The sequence below is a fragment of the Anser anser genome (assembly GCF_964211835.1).
Source record: "Anser anser genome assembly, chromosome: 4".
Lineage (NCBI taxonomy): Eukaryota > Metazoa > Chordata > Aves > Anseriformes > Anatidae > Anser > Anser anser.
This window is the reverse complement of record NC_139724.1, coordinates 34,739,456-34,757,998: the sequence shown is the minus strand read 5'-3', so window position 1 is coordinate 34,757,998 and position 18,543 is coordinate 34,739,456. Positions and strand designations below refer to the sequence as shown.

Below are 18,543 nucleotides of genomic sequence, written 5' to 3'. Positions count from 1 at the left end.
GGGAATTGTGCACTTTGACTTCATCTTAAGATGGAGCTGGGAGAGCATAGAGGGTCCCTTCATTTTGTTACAGTCAGAGGTATCAAAAACTTTCCTTTTCTGAGATGGAGAGGCTGGGTGTGGGGGCAAAGGGAAAAGAAAGAGGATGAGACAAGGGTTCATGCAGAGACATTTCAGAAAGTCTTAAAAGATGCAGAAAAATGAAGAGTTCATTTTTTCGCAGATCACTTTAACATTATTTTTAACCTCACTACTTTTATAATGACCCCTCTGGAAGGGTGAAACATGCATTCTTACCAGCTCTTTTTATTCAACTTAAAACATGCGTGCTGAGTTGTTGTTGGCTTTTACACTTGGGAAGTAAAAAGGAGCAGGATGTTAAGAGAAAATATATTTCTGAAGCATTATTTGTTAAAATGTCTACAAAGAATTTTGTGGCCTTCACAAATAGATGAAAGTGAAACAGCTCACAGCTTGACCTTCCAACCTTTCCTGGGGTCTCAGTAGGTGATACTGCAAAACCTGGAGCTGTCTGTTTCTCGTTGAAACTGCATTACATTAGATTTGCACCATAACTTACCTTCTTCCTAACCCCCACACAAATGATGGGTTGCCCCATAGTCTCATGAGACTGTCAGGGATATGTGTGCTGGGACAGTCCTTGCAAAGCATATCAGCTCTGACTTTGCTCCAGCAAAAAAAGATTTTTAAAAAGCGGTCAACAGTGAGAACAGGCAATGAAAGTGGGGTTCCTGCAGCAATCTAGATGTAGGTGAGGATGACAACACATTGGCAGATCTGAAAATATGAACTGAAAAAGAAGAAGACTCCAAACCCCCAGCCAAGCAGAAAACACAAGTGCATCAGCACTCCACCCCAAATAAATGAAGATGTTGCCAGGCATATTCTGTACTTCCACGAATGTGGAGACAAGGCTGGGTAGTATTAATGGAGTAATATCCATACCTACACTCGCACTTTAAGGAACTGTGTCTTGATTATGTTGACAGGCTCCTGATGCTTGTAGGGTTTAGACAGAACAGAACTTCATCTACTTTCTATAGTATTCCTAGGGGTCTAGACTCCCAGGTATGTCTTAGACCTATACTGTTTCAAAAAATTTTGGTAACTAATAAAAACAGTCATCTAAAGAAAGGCATACTCATGATTCAGGAGGTCTGTATAGAAAACTCTATATAGAAAATTTGGTCTGGAATGATAGCTGTATCAATGGGGGCAGTGAAAAAAACAAAGGAAAAGATAGACACTAATATGATATAAATCCATGAAGAGTTGCCACAGCACTATGTTTAAATATCAGTGAAGTGAGCTATTTCTCAAAATGTCGGAAACCAAAGATTTCACCCTTCCAACTCAGTCAGTATTATTAACCTTTGATTTCCTAGAAGTTCAGATGAGATCCCTGGAGATATTTTATCAGTGTGGAGTCCAGAAAGTTTTTCCTTGTGCAATCATGAGTCAAGAATATAATTACAATAGCCAGAAATGTAGACTCAGGAAACCTGTTCAGCTAAAAATGGAGATAGTTATAACCAGGGATTGGAATGATCATAAAAATGATCATAAAATTTCATTTATTTTTTCAACCACTAAGTTAGAAGAGGAAATTGAGACAACTCCAGATGCAAGCTCAGCATCCCCTTGTTCTGTTTTAAGATAAGGATATTAAATACACATCGTAATTACCCAAGCAGAATCCATAATGTAGATCAATAGTCTTACTGCTTCAGAAACACTAGATTTGATGAGTGTGAAGTGTAGCTAATAGACAAATTTCATACCAATAAAGTCTCCATTTCTCATGTCTGTATCTGCATATATTAATTACTGATAATTAACATGCTAATTAACCTCTTAGAATTCAACAAAAATCATCATTCTTCGATATTTATGTCATATCTAACTATGTCTGTTACAGAAGACATGAAAAATCTCAGCAATTTTAGGATCACAATGCAGGTCTGGCTTTAAGGGTTAGGGCAAGGCAAAGTGTTTTCTTTCTGCCCCTAAATTCTGACTTTCAGGTTTTGTAATTTGTCAAACCTTAGAGGCTCTGTCTTCTTTTGTTGTATCTTCTGATATACCCCATGTAGTGGCACATAGTATATCCTCCTACAAATGTATATTACTTTACATGTAAGCGAAGAATTGAGAGCTAAGTTCCTAGGTACTTTTCTAAGCTATTAAATGTGAATTGTTTCCTGGTTGTTGGTTTAGGGTAAAGGCATTTGTTAGAAACTAGGACTGGCAATATTTTCCCCCTAAAGGTACTTCTGGCACACATTTTTTGTTCCAATTATTGATATTCTGAAAGATCCTCCAAGTTAGCCCCTCCTTTCCGAGGTCCAGGAAGAAAAAGAAAGTCCACTGAGAACAGGGTGATCACACAACTCCTTCCATGGCTATTGCTGCTGGAGGTGAAATGAGGGGCTCAAGAGTGTATTTTGGCAAACTGAAGTGATTCTCCTCTCTATGCGTTATGTCCTGGGGAATAAAAACACTTGCAATCTCCAGACTGCCAATCTCCATCTGACACTTAGTCAGTGGGATTTGAGGTGGAAAGAATAAACACAGACGGTTAGAGTCCAGTCTTTGACCCCAGGAACGGCTGGAGACTTCTGGCTTGGATTTTGTAGTCACCTACTGCAAACCAGCTGTAATATGTCTTTTAAAATTTCAGGTCTTCCAAGTTGAATTGGGTATGTTTATTAAATGTACTGCTTACCCACCTCTCTTTCACAAGCGCAGCAGTCTAGTGCCCTTTGTAAGCCTTGCACAGAAGGTACAAAGTTCATGCTCAGATTCCATGCCTTCCGTTGATGATTTTCCACAATATTGCATAATTCTACCCAGAGTTGTTCTAAACAGATTTAAAGCCTGTCCCTTATTCAGGGAACTTCCAGTATAAATATGAGAGAGAAAAAGCACCAAATCAGGGAAAGGATATCAGAGCAAGACAGGAAGCACAAGTGATTGTTGATAAAAAGGACTGTTTGCTGGAGGTGGCAAAGGAGCAGGTAATCAGACACTGCATCCTTGGATCACAGAATGTGCCAGGTGGCCATGAACCCTGGGGTTTTGGCTTGGCCACTGCAGAGATAAGGCCAGCTGCAAAGCTTGGATCCCAATCAAATGTTTGCAATCCAAACACCCTGAGAGTTGGGGTTATTTGGCATGGGCCCATGTCTAGTTTATATTAATGTTTATTGCCCCTTGGCCATTTGGAAACTAACTTTCATAATTCACACCTCAGCAGTGCACGTTTGGCTGTCCTGATGGCAGGCTACAAATGCAACTCTGCTATCTAGCAGCACTCCTTTCAGCTCTGTGAAGCTGCCTTGCATGTGGCTTACATATTACAGCTGACAAGGGATGAATGACAACTTCATGGCTCACTGTTAGAAGCTTAGCCAAAAAGGTACAAAAGGCGTGTCTCCTGCTAGGGCTTTCATCTTTCACACCCACTCAACACTTTTTACAGTAATTCTTTGGGTGAGAAGATCACTGTCCTCTTTGCTTGCCTTCCTTTCCACAAGTCTCACTTGGCACACTGGCTATCGACAGCTGTTTCATTGGCTCCTTGGTTGCATGACTTAGAGGTTTAAGAGGGCTCTAAACTGATTGCTTTCCTCTTAAATATGGCTTAGACCTATCCTGTGATATTGAAACCTTCCTGTTAATGGTACTTAAAGATTGGAATAGATTCACCATCCACTTTATGCTCGTCAAATAACAAGACCAGAAGAGACCAGTCTGGAATCATGCTCCTTGGAGCAGCGGGAGAAGCCAATCATCATAATGAATAAAGTTACTTCAATATCTCCAAAAGATGAAGAATTCAGCCCAAGATCCTCCTGTTTCATTTTATTCCTCTGGCAAAAATTATATTTTATTAACTGGACTTTTACATTTAAGTCTACTCTATCCTTTCAAAGATATATTTCATAGAGTCTACTTCTAGGATCATGTTGGATACCTAATAAGTTCTTCCGTGAGCAGCCATTTCATGTATTAGACCATAATGATTGCTTGGGTTCAGTCTGCAGCCCACATTTTCTCTCTCTGTTAGATCTCCTTACTTGATGCCAGAAAGCCAGAGTAAATGTTGTCTTAACAGTACTTTCATCTGCTTACTGCTCTTCCTCTGTTCTGAGTCTTTCCTTTCCCTATTCATAATTTGTCTTGCTAAGTATTGATGGGCATCTTCACGGGTAGTGAAAAGTGAAGGAGGTAGCAGTACTAAGAATTACTGTTTTCTCCAGTGCTACTAAAATAAATCAGTCCTCAAAGACTTGCCTTATAAAGAATGAAGTGTACTAGCCTGGGCAATGAAAACTAAACTTCCCTTGGTAGTCTCCCCATTCATGTTATATGATAGGGCTCAGCTTGGCCTGTTTCTGGCCTCAAATTCTGTAATAACTAGCATGACCACTGAAAGTACCAACTGTGTGAGATACCCACAACCCAAATTGCCCTGCTTTCAACATTGTCAATCTCTCTTTAAAGGAAAAAAAAAATAGCCAACAAACAAAAAGAGAAAACAACACAACAGAACAACAACAAACACAACCTCAGTTTGGATGAACCAATGTTACAATGAATCATTTTTCTTTCTAATGCTAACAGAAAGCAGTTGCATCTCAGGCTCCTGATGACTTGACCTAAATAACCTTTTGATTGCCCTGTTGACTTCTGTTGTAAGGGGAGGACATTTCCCCTGTTCAGGAGCACTTCATGATTACTAGTTTTTCTGGAGTTTTTATTAAAATAAATAAATAAATAAATAAATAAATAAATAAAATAAAGAGCCATCAGGGGCTCTATTTTCATCTTTCTCACCCCCTGTGTGTTCCCCGTCCGCTCTGAGCTCGGCTGGCACAAAGTACTGCCAAGTCAGACTTAGGGAAGTGCTGAAGTTTCACACCCAGTCATCAGTGTATAAATGACCATACAAGGTGAAAAACAGTTTTCCACTCATGGAAGTAAACATCCATGATAAATCCCCAAGTAAAATATTTGCCTTTTTTTTTTTTTTAATGAAGTCACCATTTCAAAGCAGCCCAACATCTTTTCTCTTTTTTTTTTTTCTTTTTTTTTTTTTTTCAGTGGCTGCCACCTTCTCTGGCCTCCACCTGGATCTGCACAGCAGTCCTGCCTGGAGCAGCTGAGGGCAGCTGAGGGAAATGTCACTGGGAGGCATTTTCCCACTCTTATTACTCCAGCTCTTGCCTGGCCACCGGCCAGAACAGGCTTTGGCATTTTTTATAGCAGTCTTAAAATATTTGAGTCTGCGACTTGTGTAGCTAGCTGGTGGGGGAGCCAAGGGGCTGTCGGTGCTCCATGCAACACCACCAGACATCTGCATCCCAGGAACAGGACTCGGGGCATTTGGGGTCCCTCCAGGTCCCTCAGGGCAGGGATGTGGACAGGGAGTGCAGGGTAATCTAGCCTGGCTTCACACACCCTCTGGTGGCATTTCCTCGTGCTGAGGAGACTCTGGGCTGCTCTCAAGGTCCATTCATCCTTGCAACATCCCTGTTGCACAGAGAGGTCCCAAAGCGAAGCACAGGGCACCCATGTGTCTTTAGGTAGCACCCTTTCAGCATGGAGTATAATGAGCCTACAGCTGGACTAATTACAGAAAGCAACTGTTTGTAGATTAGCACCTTGATATTCACTATCTGTTACAAACTTGGCATCTCTCTCCACACCACCTTCCCCAACATGTTTTCTCTGCTGCTGGAGACAGCCCTGCTGCAAGGAATGTGTGCAGATCGGACCCCAGTTTAGGTTTGAGTTTAACCTTTAATGATGAGAAACACAATAACCTGAGTGAGAAAATATGACTAGACAATTAATCTTGCTCATATATAGCTCTTTGTGGAGAGGAGCTCTGTCTCCTGCTTGAATTTGAATCTTAGTTACAGAAAAACATTACTCTCCAGCATAGCCTTGAGATCTACATGGCGCTGTTTCCATTTAGATCTGCTGAGGCTAGAGATAATTTGTACACCCTAAATACAAATTACATCATGCTAATGAATTCACAGTAGTCAAAAGCAATCTATACGGAATAGATCTGAAAAGGCAAAATACATAATATTAATATATTTTAAAGAAAATCTGTCAAGAATCTTGTAAATCACAGTTAAATTAATATAACAATGCAGACTGTTTGAAAAGGATGCTTTTGACAATATTTACTAGAAATTTATATTTTAATATTTATTTCATCAAAACAATTATTTACGATCTTGTGCAATGTACAGTCATTAGTGTCTTCTTTTCTAAGATGCCAAGTAATAAATAGAGATATAATTTTCATGCTTCTCTGTATACCTACTTAGTTTGCATACAAACAACTCCATATGTTGCAGTGCATAGGATGATCAGGCCCTGCAGTGGAGAAGACTCCAAGAATACTCATTAAACCCAATTAATTGTAAATTGGATTGTTGCTTTATCATCGGCGCAACCTTGTCACCTCAAAGTCTTCTAATTTGTAGTGTGACCTCATAATCTCTCTCTCTTAGTGTGTATGAAATAATGATGCATATTATTTAACCAGTATTCTAGCAGTTTTTTTTCTTTAGATTAAAGAAAAAAAGAAAAAGAAAAGAATATGAGTATTGCAAGATTTTATGTTCTTCTCTCTCTCTTCTTTTTCTTCTCTCTCAACTTAATCCTGTCTTCAGTGACATCAATGGCAACACTTACACTGGTATCAAAAAGGATCCATAGTGTATAGAGGGAAATATGACTCTGACTATTAGGAGCCACAGAGGAATAAAAATTTTCTCCTCTGAAGGAAACTAAAGAGGGAGAAAGAAGAAAACAAATGAAATGAAAATACTGCATGTCTGACCCTATTTACTTTCTAGGAAATTACATTAATGTCACGTAGAAAACCTCAGTGCAATTTTGAAGCTTAATCAGATACATACATGTGTGCACACACTCACAACCCTGCAGAAGGCAGTCAAGCTGTGAATAACAGATATTTGTCCAAGCATCCTTCCCCTTTGCCCTTGCTGACAATCTTTATTGCCGTTGTATATTCATAAGCAAGTATATTAGGCTCTTTAGTCTTCTAACACACCAGACGTTAACCTTCAGCAAGGTAGTTTTAAATCTTTATTTTCTTCCCTGATTATTACTTCCAGTGCAAAAAATAAATAAATAAATCCTTTTTTGTTTATGAAGAAAAATCTTGACAAGTGGGGAAATGTCTTATTAATAACTGTCTCTTTTAAAGATCTGCATTTGTTAAAGCACTGCAGAAACTATGATTTTTGTACCAAAAGATGAGTCTGACTTAGAATCTATGTCTCCCATAGCCAGTTCTCACTGAAAAGTGAGTTCTCAACTCATTCTGAGTTTCTGGGGGAATTGTACAATTCTCTAATTTTTAATGTAGTTGGAGCTATAAGAATTGCTAGAGAGAGCAAGCATGGCATTTGGACATTTTTAGATGTACCTGTTCACACACACTGTTCTGCACAGACTTCCTCTGTAACATTCCTGTATTCGTATTACTAGGGCTTTTGTCCTTTGAAAGGGATATTTTCTACCCATGCTGTACGTCATGATCCAAAATTTTCACGTTGACATGTCCTCCACCCCACCAGTTTTTTGTATTTCTTCTCTTTTTGTAAACTGAAAGACATTTTCTTAATCAATATGGCTACAGTGGGTGAATTGCCTTTCACAGAAACTTCTCCACTCTCTGCCCATGGCTTAGCCATGTCCACTGTTGATCACAACTAAATACAATATTGTAAGTGATCTATTTTTAACAAGGACAGTCTTGAATTTGCTGAGCATTTCATATTGGCACCTTTTTAAGGAAATGACATCACCGTAGCTGTATTTCAGAGCGCATTCCAAAGAGACCCATTCCCTTCTCAGGAGACTACAAAGCATCCATGTAGAGAAGATGCAGAAGCTTTTAAAACGTGGGCAACACTGGGCAAGTCAGGGGAAAAGGGGTAAAGAGGTGCTGTGTGGTCAGCTCTGTGTGACTGCAGTCTGGTGAAATCCTGTCAAGCTGAAGCCACCATGCGATGAAATGAGGCCCCCAAAGCTATTAAGAAGCTTTGTTCTTAACGTCTCCAAATGAGGGCACTTCTTTATGGTTTGGGTGACAGAGCACTGGCAAAGGTTGCCCAGAGAGGCTGTGGAGTCTCCTTCTCTGGAGATATTCAAAACCTGCCTGGATGTGATCCTGTGCAATGTGCTCTAGGTGACAACGCTTGGCACAGGGGCTGAACTGGATGACCTTCAGAGGTCTCTTCCAACCTCAGCCATTCTGTTATTCTAGGAGGACCTTCCTCAGCAGCGTACATCCCCAGCACACCCTTTTTGTGCACTGTGGCAGAGCAGCTTCCAGTCAGCTCATTAAGTCACCACAACGGTGGGAACAGGGAGGGATGCAGGAGCATAAATCAGAGAAGCTGAACTAAAGCCCCAAGTTTGCAAAAGACTTGGCATTGATCAGACTGTGTGGGTGGACAGTATCTCTCTTTATGCACTAGGAACATGGAGTAATGATTAGGCTTCTGTTTTCTTCACTCACTTATGCTGGCTTGTTGGTACTGAACATGTGCTAAAATACTATGGTGCTTTACCCGTAGTCAGTCTCCATGTCATGCCACAGATGGCAGGTGACCTGAAATCACCCAGAGGAGGCAAAACCAATGCTTTGTTAAGATGGAGACTTACAGGAGAATGCTACTCTCTCTCTCGATGGTCGTGGAAATATTGGAAATAGCATAGAATATTAAAAAAGTGGTTGATACTGTAAAGATATCTGAGCATCTGTTTAGTAATAAATTCTGCACCGGCTATCCAGAAAAAGCTTTTATTTTAAAAAGTATCTTTAAATAGAGTAGGGCTACAGAAGGAAGTTTGACTCTATTCCCTCCCTTGAACTTTGGGCTGAGCCATAGATCTAAACCATTCCCCAAATTATGGGCTACAAAGCCAAGAAGTGTCTATTTTCTAACCTCCTTTCTTCTTGATTGTGTCTAAAGTCTCATAAAACTCTTGATGAGATTTTAGCATAGCAGAAACCTAGGTGATTAGCTTCAGACACCCAGAAACAGGTTTGCAAATGATCTTCCTCTCATTTTCTAAATTTTCAGCTAATTTTTCTGAAACTCGAATTTAGTGTATTCCTAAAACTGACTGGGACTAGCAGTCACTGGTCCCCAGCTGTGCCCTGGATGTGGCCACGCACAGCTGGAATGTTTGGCCACAGTAGGAGCTGCCTGCCTTATTTATCCCTGTGCATCACTCCATCAGGGTTATTCCAGGATGCCACAACAGCCAAATATTTAACAAGATGATTAACTTGTAATGCATGGAGCTCTTGATCTTGCTAGCTTCAGCCATTTTAGCTGTGGGAGCTGTTGCATCTCCATTGTGGCTAGAGCATCGTTAACGTCATGGTATGAGCCAATTCTCCTGATTTCTTTCAACTGGTCTCTGCTCTTTGTTCTTGAATCCCACTCACTGCAACATATGCAGTCATGGCCACATTGTCGATTCAGTTCTCCTGACAGTTATGGATTTGTTGGCACAACACAATGTATTCTTCATTGTGCCCATTTTTCTAAGTCTCTGAAATGCAGATCTTAGTGCAGGAAAAGTGTTTCTAAGAGATACTGGCATTTTTTTTCTGCTTAAATCATATGCACTTCAGCTTACCTGCTTACAGGTAGATAATATCTTTCTCGAAAGTGTAAATAGTTGAATCCAAAGAACATTTTGTGGGGATGCCAATCAGAAAACCAGCAGCTATTTGGGCACAGAATGAATCTAAGCCTGCATTCTGTGGAGCTTTTTCTTATAAGTGGTCGGGTCTAGCATACATGAAAACACAAACCCAGCTGAAGCTAGCTCCGTGTTGGGGCATTTACAGGAGCCTTTTTCCCATGTGGCTGTTGTAGTGCCTAATGATGTGAGACACCACTCTGCAGCTTTTCCCACAGTAAGGGCATTTACAGCATCTGTCTTCTCTACCCATTTGTCTATTTTCATGACATTTGTTACTTAATTATCTGGGAGAGCTTTAGCCCTCTGTTACGTTTGGCTGAAATCTGTCTTTGGGCTCAAAACTTAGTAACAGGCAAAGAAAAAGAGACAGACATCCAGTCAAACCCTATGCTCCCATAAACCTCATTCCCTTAAGAAACAAATTAAAAACCAACAGCAGCAACAACGACAAAAACAGCAAAACCACACAGTGAGAAAGATCACACACTTTCTAAAGCAATCCCCACAATCCTTGAGGAAATGGTGGGAAAACCACGTGAGGGCAATACCTCCTCCCTGTCCCATCAGCAAGACAAGTTCACAGGGCACCCAGCCCAGGAAGGGCATGGGAGGGGGATGTCTGACAGCAGCTCCATGCAACCTGTCAGCCCCAGGCTTTAGGCAGCACACAAGGAGAACAATTTCAGCAGCCCAGTCTCTCCTGTAACAGCTCCTCTCCAGGCTCGCACCAGCTGTAGGTCTGTCTTTGAGCCCTGACTCCCACCATCCGCTGAGCATTACAGAGGGCACCCCCTCTCTCCCCATGTGCCAAAGCCCACAGGGGAAAGTCTTCTGCTAGATTTTCCTACAGATTTTCCTACAGCAGTTCCTTTCCACCCCTGCTTCGTTTGCAGCTCTGTGCTGTGCCAGTGCTAAGCAGGAGAAGACACCAGAATGGTGGCTCTCCTGAATTCCCCCTGGTGCTTGTGTAAAAGTAGCACGTGCATAGGGATAGGAAATCTGTGGGGTGCTCTCCCACATAACATTCTGAGATGCTGCATATCTGCTGAGCATCCTCCCTCTTCTCAGATTTGATTCTAAGTAGAAAAAAATGTTTTTTACAGTTTAATTTTCTTGAAATGCAACCTTACACCACCAGCTGCTTAAATAAAGCAAGGCTGAATTGTGTATCAACATGGAATACTTATTTCCTACTCTCACCTACCTGCTATGATAGAGTGGATTTCCTTAACTATGGACTTTTATTATCATCATTTTTTTTCTTCTACATTTTAGAAAAATCCTTTTATACATATTTTACCTTTCCCTTTGTGCCTTTTACCCATGCAGTGCAACTGTCGTCTGCAGCTTTCCTGTCACAGGAAGTGAGATCCTTGGATTAGCACAAAGAAAAATAAAGCAACTCCCACCAGCTACAGCATAAGTGTAAATTACCATGTGGATAGTTGGGAACTCAACACTTATGCCAATTAAAATATTAATGAAGAATTCTAGCTGATTTTTCTATATTAAAAAGGAGGAAATTTTGAAGTACATGATTAATGTATAATATGCAATTTTAAAAGACCTCTTTGTTACTTGGTGCTCAGAATCACATACTTTTGAATACTGGGTTGGAATTTACCCCTGGATCCTTTTGAGAAGCAGAACAAAAGTTAAAAACACAGGAAAGGAAAAGTATGAGGCAGCCCAGCCTCCCTGAAGTGATGGATTGAGTGGGTGGTAGCCATTTGTCAGGGAAGTTCATCTGGTAAATTCACAAGTGACTTAATGTCAAAGGGAATAACTGCATTTCGTCTCCATGTTAGCCAGGCAGATCAGCATTTCAGAGATAACTGGACTGCAGTAATATTTCATAGCTCCCATACTTTCTTACGTGGGAAGATCATTTTGTAAAGCTCACCTGGCTGCAAATGCACCAGCTGGGTTGGAAGGGAAACGGGAAGGAAGCAAAGACAAAGGATTTTATAGGCTGGTTTTGTTTCTAAGGCTTATCATATTTATACAATGCAACCACGATAAGGATAAATAATTTTACTGTTTCTCCACATTTACTTATTTCCAGTGTGATCTGACAATAGTGAGTATGCAGGGTTTCCTTCTAAAGCTGGTGGTTTGCTCTCTGATCAATGTAAAGTATTGATGTATTATCGATGTGCCCTGAACATGGCTACCAACTCTGCTGGGACTCTGCAGGTTCAGGCATGCTCTCCATTAGTAGCCACATACCAAGGTTTTTCTGCACACAGAGAGAGACGTTTCTTTTCTCTTTACATCACTGTGTTACTAACTCCCAGCTATAGCATCTTACATGGTCATAAATCCTCTTCCTTTTCAGTGTTATGGAGAAAAGTAAAGAACTGCCAGACACTTGTAAGAGTGGTTCAAGCCCTGCAGCTGCAAGGACAGCCCCAGCCATGGAGCATTTTGGTGCTAGCTAATGACCTAGAAATGATGCTTCAGTTAAGTTAGGTCAAAGTTAAAAGCAGACTACTTACAAAATTCACAAAAATAACCAGATACAAAGATACGGATTGCACAGATGCAAACAACAGAAATAAAAGCAAGCTGCACTTAATCTGTTTGAAGTAAGGATAAATCTACAAGATTGCTCTTTACTCCTCTGTACCCAGCTGACAGGCTACAGATGTTTACCTAACCCATTTGGTTAGGAAATGTATCCTCTCGCATACATATGTCTCACACTACAGCCTAGGAGTGCATTCTCTTTTGGCAGCATGCTCTGGCTTGTATTCTGTGTTCCTTTCTTGGTTTCCCAGTCCATTCCACAGATTGAACACTGTATCTCATATCAACATGGAAATCCACAGTTATGCTTAATAGAAACACATAAACAGAATCAATGCATGCATGATTTTACACTGACGGTGGATTTGGGGTGACTGAATCCTACTCTGACCCATAAGTGAAACCATGATAACAACTTAATGAAAAATCTGCATTTTTCTCTTAGGAATGCCCTTAGTTAGATGGCAACGATATTTGCAAAGGATACAGTCTCTGTGTAAAAGCTGTATATGGAAATGAAACAAAGCCTTTGCTGCTAAGAAATAGGGATTTTTGGCCACAAGATTTATAAGAACTGTTTGAGAAGCCAGTTCCAAAGCATGTCCATGATTATCTAAAGCCAAGCTTTGGCATATAGAAAAGAAGTGAGATCAACCCAGGGGGAAAAAAGAAAGAAAAAAGTAAAACATAAATCTAAAAAATCAGTATAGATGGGGGAGTAACTAAGACAGCAACAGTTACAGTGGCAGAATTAACAACAAATTGAAACACAATCTGTGAATTATATTTATATCATAAAATACCTCAATTATATGGTCTTGAAAATGTAGGACTGGATCTTCAGCACTCTACTTAAAGACGATCTTGCTTATTGGAGATGATTTCTCGAAAGTTGTGGATATGTCACTGTAGGTGATGGGAAATAAAGGGTTAATATAATGAAATGTAGCTTTCAGCATAAAAAAGGTGAAAAAAATTGTGATGTCAGTTCATTGGTATTGGATAAAGAAATACTTTAATGAGAAAGAAAAAAAAAAGTGGTTTGATTTTGAGAAAAAGCTGTACTTAGGGTTTTTTCACTAATATATCAGGTTCCTATAACAAAACTGAATAAATCTATTTTATATTAACTTTAAATGGGATAATTATTTAAAAAATACAAAAGGAACAGATGTCATTTTGCCTGTCTGCTCCTTTTGTCTGCTAATCATATGAAAAATGAGTGTTTCTTGCAGATTTTTAAAGCCTCAAGCTCAAACACAGAAATGGAGAAAGAAGTTATTTAACAAATGAAAGCCATATTAAAGATGGAGATATTACACAATTGTTATAAAGATATTTTCCTTATTAAAAAAATGCACTACTATGTTAATGTCAGACATAAATAAATTTCCATCTTTTCCCTAGCAAATAAAAAATCAACCTTAAATGCAACCTATGCAGAGCTTTTGTCTCATGCTGTGGGCTGCTGGTTCAAGTTCCAGGGCTGAAGACCATTCTTGTATGAGTAATCCTTACTGGCACATGTATTTTCTTTGACTTCAAGCTACAAAATCAGTCATAGGCAATGGTGAATTAGCTCCTTTTAGGAATACGTTCCCAAATGTTAGTTCATCACACTGAAAATACCCACACTGATTTATTTTATCCTACCACATTAGGGCAATTTGGGTGGCATTATTGGAATATTTATTTATTTTTAATGTTTCTCATGCACATCTACATTCTTTAGGAGTCCACATTTTTTGAACATGGGACAAATTAAATCAAACATAACAAACAGCTCAAATAAACTGGCATAAGAGGCCTGCAGGGCTACTCTAAAATCTTTTCCCCAGCTGTTTCTTCTGGGATACATAGAAAGAAAAAAATATACACAAAAAAATGCCTCAAATAAACCAAACAAAAACCCATCAACAAACCAGACCCACCAATAAACCTCCCTGGCCATTGCATACATTGCTTGAAAGAGGTGCTGCTGCACATATACACACAAGCACTCAATAAAATCCCTCCCCAGGGAAAGCATGGAGCAGCTGGAAACCCTTTCTGTGTGCCCTAATTAGCCACAAAACTGTGCAGCAGAGAGCTAAACTGGCAACTGAATCCCAGTCCCAAGGACTATTTTACTCCCACATAACTTTCTTTCAGTAACAGGGATTATTCATTTCAGTGCCCTCATCCGGGAAATATATGCTCTTTTTCAAATAGCAAGATCCAGCATGTAGTTGCACACCAACATTGAAGATTCATTGATCTGGTCCATGCACCTTTGCTGTCACAGTATATTTGTGATTGACTTCAGTGGGAACAATGTCCCCAAAACAAAGGGGATAATAATCCCCTCTCCTCCCACCTTTCTCTCCACTCCATACCCTCCTCCCATGACACACGAATCCCCTCCACACCCTAACTTCCCTCAGATACAATTTGGCTGCTTTTAAAGTCCAATGAGCATTGATTAATAAGGGAGCTGTGTAACTCTTAATTCCTGTCACAGTCATTCTGTCAAAGTGGTCATTTGGTGAAGCCACTGAAATGTAGGTATTCAGTTGTGGCCATTTCACTTAGGCCTTTAACCATGAATTAAAATTTCAGGTATTAGATCAAATGAGAGTGACATGAAATGACAATATGATATCAATTGCAGACAGATGCATGAACAGACTTTTGGAAAAGAGACAATTGCATGAACTACAAAAAAAAATCTTAAATGATTAGGCTAATTTTGTAATTTAGCTATGTCTAAAATCTATTGTTATATTAGCTACATCCATTAATGCTCTTGTTTACAGCTGGTTGTTGAGGAACAGAGGTGTGGAGCACCTACAGTGCATTCTACCCAGCCCATTATTTCACAGAGGCTGGATCTAACCAAGACCTTTTTATTTTTTTCCTGCTCTGCTCCCACAGGTTCTTCAGAAGTCTTTGAGACTACTCAAAAAGGGGGTTACCATCACTTTCCTTTTTTGAGACCATAACAAGAGTCCATTTTGCAGCCCCCAAAAGCTGGATATTTTGGAGGGGAAAAGTGTCTTCAGCTTTCACTCTCACAGCAGGACTTAGAAAAATACACCTTACATGTATGTTTTTTCTGCCTTACCTCAACTTTCATTTCACTGCCTGAGTAACCATTAGTAACCACTGAATCTCCAGGATACTGACCCCAGGCATATAATAGGGCAAAATCTTGATTAAATGTGACTCATTTGGTGGGACTGCAGCCAAGAAAAGAAGTTACCAACAGTACTAGTTATCACACCTTCTGTATTGGAGGCATATTTATCCCTTAATGCACAAAAAATATTTATCTCATAAAGAAGATATTCTAATTTTGAAGATAACTTTTTCAAATTGTCAAGCTCAGAAGTAAAAGCAGAGGAGGACAAACTGAGTCTCACTAGGACAATATCCAAGTATAAGATAACATGGCTTGGCTTTTTTGTTTAACATATACTAAATAAACATTATTATAATAGTAAACTGAAGGGCAAGCAGAGATTTTGTTTTCAACTTGCTTATTTTTTCCTTTTCTTATCTCTTTTCATATATGTATGTGCACATATGTTTTTTCTTTTAACAGAGGACAACAAATGTTCCATACACAAGTGAAAACATACTTGTAAATATGCATTAGGGTAGCATTATGAATTCACTAGTTTTGTTTCACCTCAAGAAGATTACTTGTGTGTAATTGTGTAAAATATTCCTATGTATAAATTTCTGTACAATCAGTCTACACTATTCTAGTTGAAAATCTTAAAAAAGGAAAAAGAAAAAGTTAATTAACCATTAACAATGGAGATATTCTACGACACTGAGTGTTCAAAAGCAATAAATTATTTATTCATTTCTGATTGAGTGGATTTTTAAAAAATATTAATTTTCACTGTGTTCTCTGGCCTTAGCATGACTTATATCTACATATTTTGGTGGACGTATAGCAGCATCAATCAACCTTTTGTTTGTGACAATTGAATTATTGACAAAACTAGAAAACAAATAGAAAGAAGAATCAGACAAATGTTAATTGAAATGTTGGCTGATAAAAAGAAGGGTAACATATTTGTAACTACTTTGTTTGTAATGAAACATTCACTGTTAATTTTACATCAGAAATAACATATACTGTGTGTATATCATTCCTTCTGAACAATTAAAGCAAGCTGAAAGATTATAAATTAAGCTCCATAAATCTCTTTGTATAAACCCTATATATAAAGGAATTAATATTCCACTCCAACAGATGGCAAAACTGAGTAACCAAGATTAAGATCTGAATCAAGGAAGGGATATAAGTACTGCAACAGCAACTGAAAATCAGGGTCCTAAACACTCTTCCTCAGCTGCTGTCTAATGCTGTGAATCTCTAAACTGGATTTTTGACTTAAATGTGCTTAAGGTACCTCAAGCATCCTCTCTGAGCATTCTGCTTTTGCTACAGTTGCTTCCTCTGGTCCAAGCCCCAGAAGAGACTCAAGCTTACACCTTTCCTCCTCCACATTTTCTGACAAATTTTCTATGCTGGAAAAGTGTCTTGAGGTTGGGCCTAGCACCAAAATAGTCAAAATGGCATGGCTTCTCTACCTTTCTCTGACACACTGACCACCAATGTTCAGAGAGTTCACAGAAGGAGCTATAGACGCATCTCCCTCCTTGGCCTGAGAAAGCCAAAGCCCCGGCACCATCTCCCTGAAAGAGCAATGAAACTAATTTTGGCGAAGCTCATTGCAGCGGGAACACTGCCCTCTTACCTAAGCCAGGCTGCCAGGTTTCAGTATCTTATGATTCACGGAATTAAAGAGGAAGGAGGGGAGGAGCACAGTAGCATCCCATTTCAGGTATTGACCTGGTAGTGGGGCATCTGCTTTCACTCCATGAAAGGTTTGTGCATGGCTTACAACACCCAAACTGGTGGCTTGGGCACCTGGAGTTCAAGGCCATCACTCATGAAGAAGTGCTGTCTCTCACCTCTCGTAGTACTTCTTTCCTCATATAAACGCAAGAGCTTTCCTTCAGCTCTTTGTGTACAAGCTTGTAGCTGTCTGCCTTCAAGTCTCAGAATATGAAACTAAAGGGATATAAGGCACCTCCATAAAGCACAAACTAAACCACTCATGTCCCCAAAAGGGTTGGTATTTCAGATTTTCCCTTCATGTATCCTATTAGCATGCTCTAGACAGCAACTTGGGTTGTACATGCTGGGGCCACGTCCTGCAGCCTTCTGCTAGGCCTGGGCCTCAGAGATGTAACACTTCCTTAAGTCAGCTGAAAAGCTGGATGTAGAAATCAAAACACCTGGCTCCTGTGTGTGTCCTTTATACTTTATACTATGCTCCACTTAGAAGTTTGATGCATAATCATTTTGATGTAATGTCCACAGAAGCCATAAATTGTCCATTGGACCCATTGGGTAATTTATGGCTTCTGTGAGGGCATATCGATCCGAACAAAGTATTAGGTAAACTACACTTGTTCAAGTAGTTCCTCATCTAGTGATCCAGGACTGACTAAATGGCCCCAAAGAGCAAGTCCAATAAGGCAGAAATGTAAGCATCACATGAGTTGTTCCAAAAAGAAGGTAATTACTGATCTTATCATTAATATTTAAAGGATAATATATGTTCTGTGACACGTGGCACACTCCAGAAAGCACACAGGGAGCATTTTCATAGTCAATGAAGTATGCAGGTATTGCTATGTGATTAAATACCTGATCCTAACATTCAGTCGTGTTACTAAATTATTATGCCTAAATCTCTGACTTTTAAAGTCAAATATGACCTCTGTTCTTTGCAAGGAAAAATTGCTAAAAACGCACATTAAATGTTTTATTCACACTTCTTCTTCACGCAAAATCAGAATCTGGACACAGTGGCCAGTATATTTGGTGCTAGCCAATCTCCTCACTCTGTTCAGTGACAACATACACTATACCACCTCTTTGTCTTCTCAGTAGCCAAATCAGGTTGGGCTTCACAGGGAAAGCTGAAGAAATGAGGCTATTATCAATCTACAGGGGAAAAGACTGCTATAAACTCTGGGGTCCTAAGAGCGAGCAGCCTGACAGCTACCTCCTCTCTTTTATGATGATGGGACTTCATGGTGCAGTTGCAACCAGTCTGTTGTTGACTGCTAGAGGCTTTCTCAGACAGATACGTCACAGATGATTTGCCTTTTATTCTTCAAAACCAGTGTCTCCACATTGATCTGGAC

At 39.6% G+C, this 18,543-nt stretch overlaps 1 protein-coding gene across 1 annotated transcript in view; it reads right to left on the bottom strand.

Annotated features, from left to right (window-relative positions):
• LOC310899664 (uncharacterized protein) overlaps positions 1–18,543 on the bottom strand; it is a 105,237-nt gene that overhangs the window by 58,246 nt on the left and 28,448 nt on the right. The window contains exon 10 of the mRNA XM_083836385.1: positions 13,131–13,233. The gene's annotated coding sequence lies outside the window, so the exon portion shown is untranslated. The remainder of the gene's footprint in view (positions 1–13,130; positions 13,234–18,543) is intronic.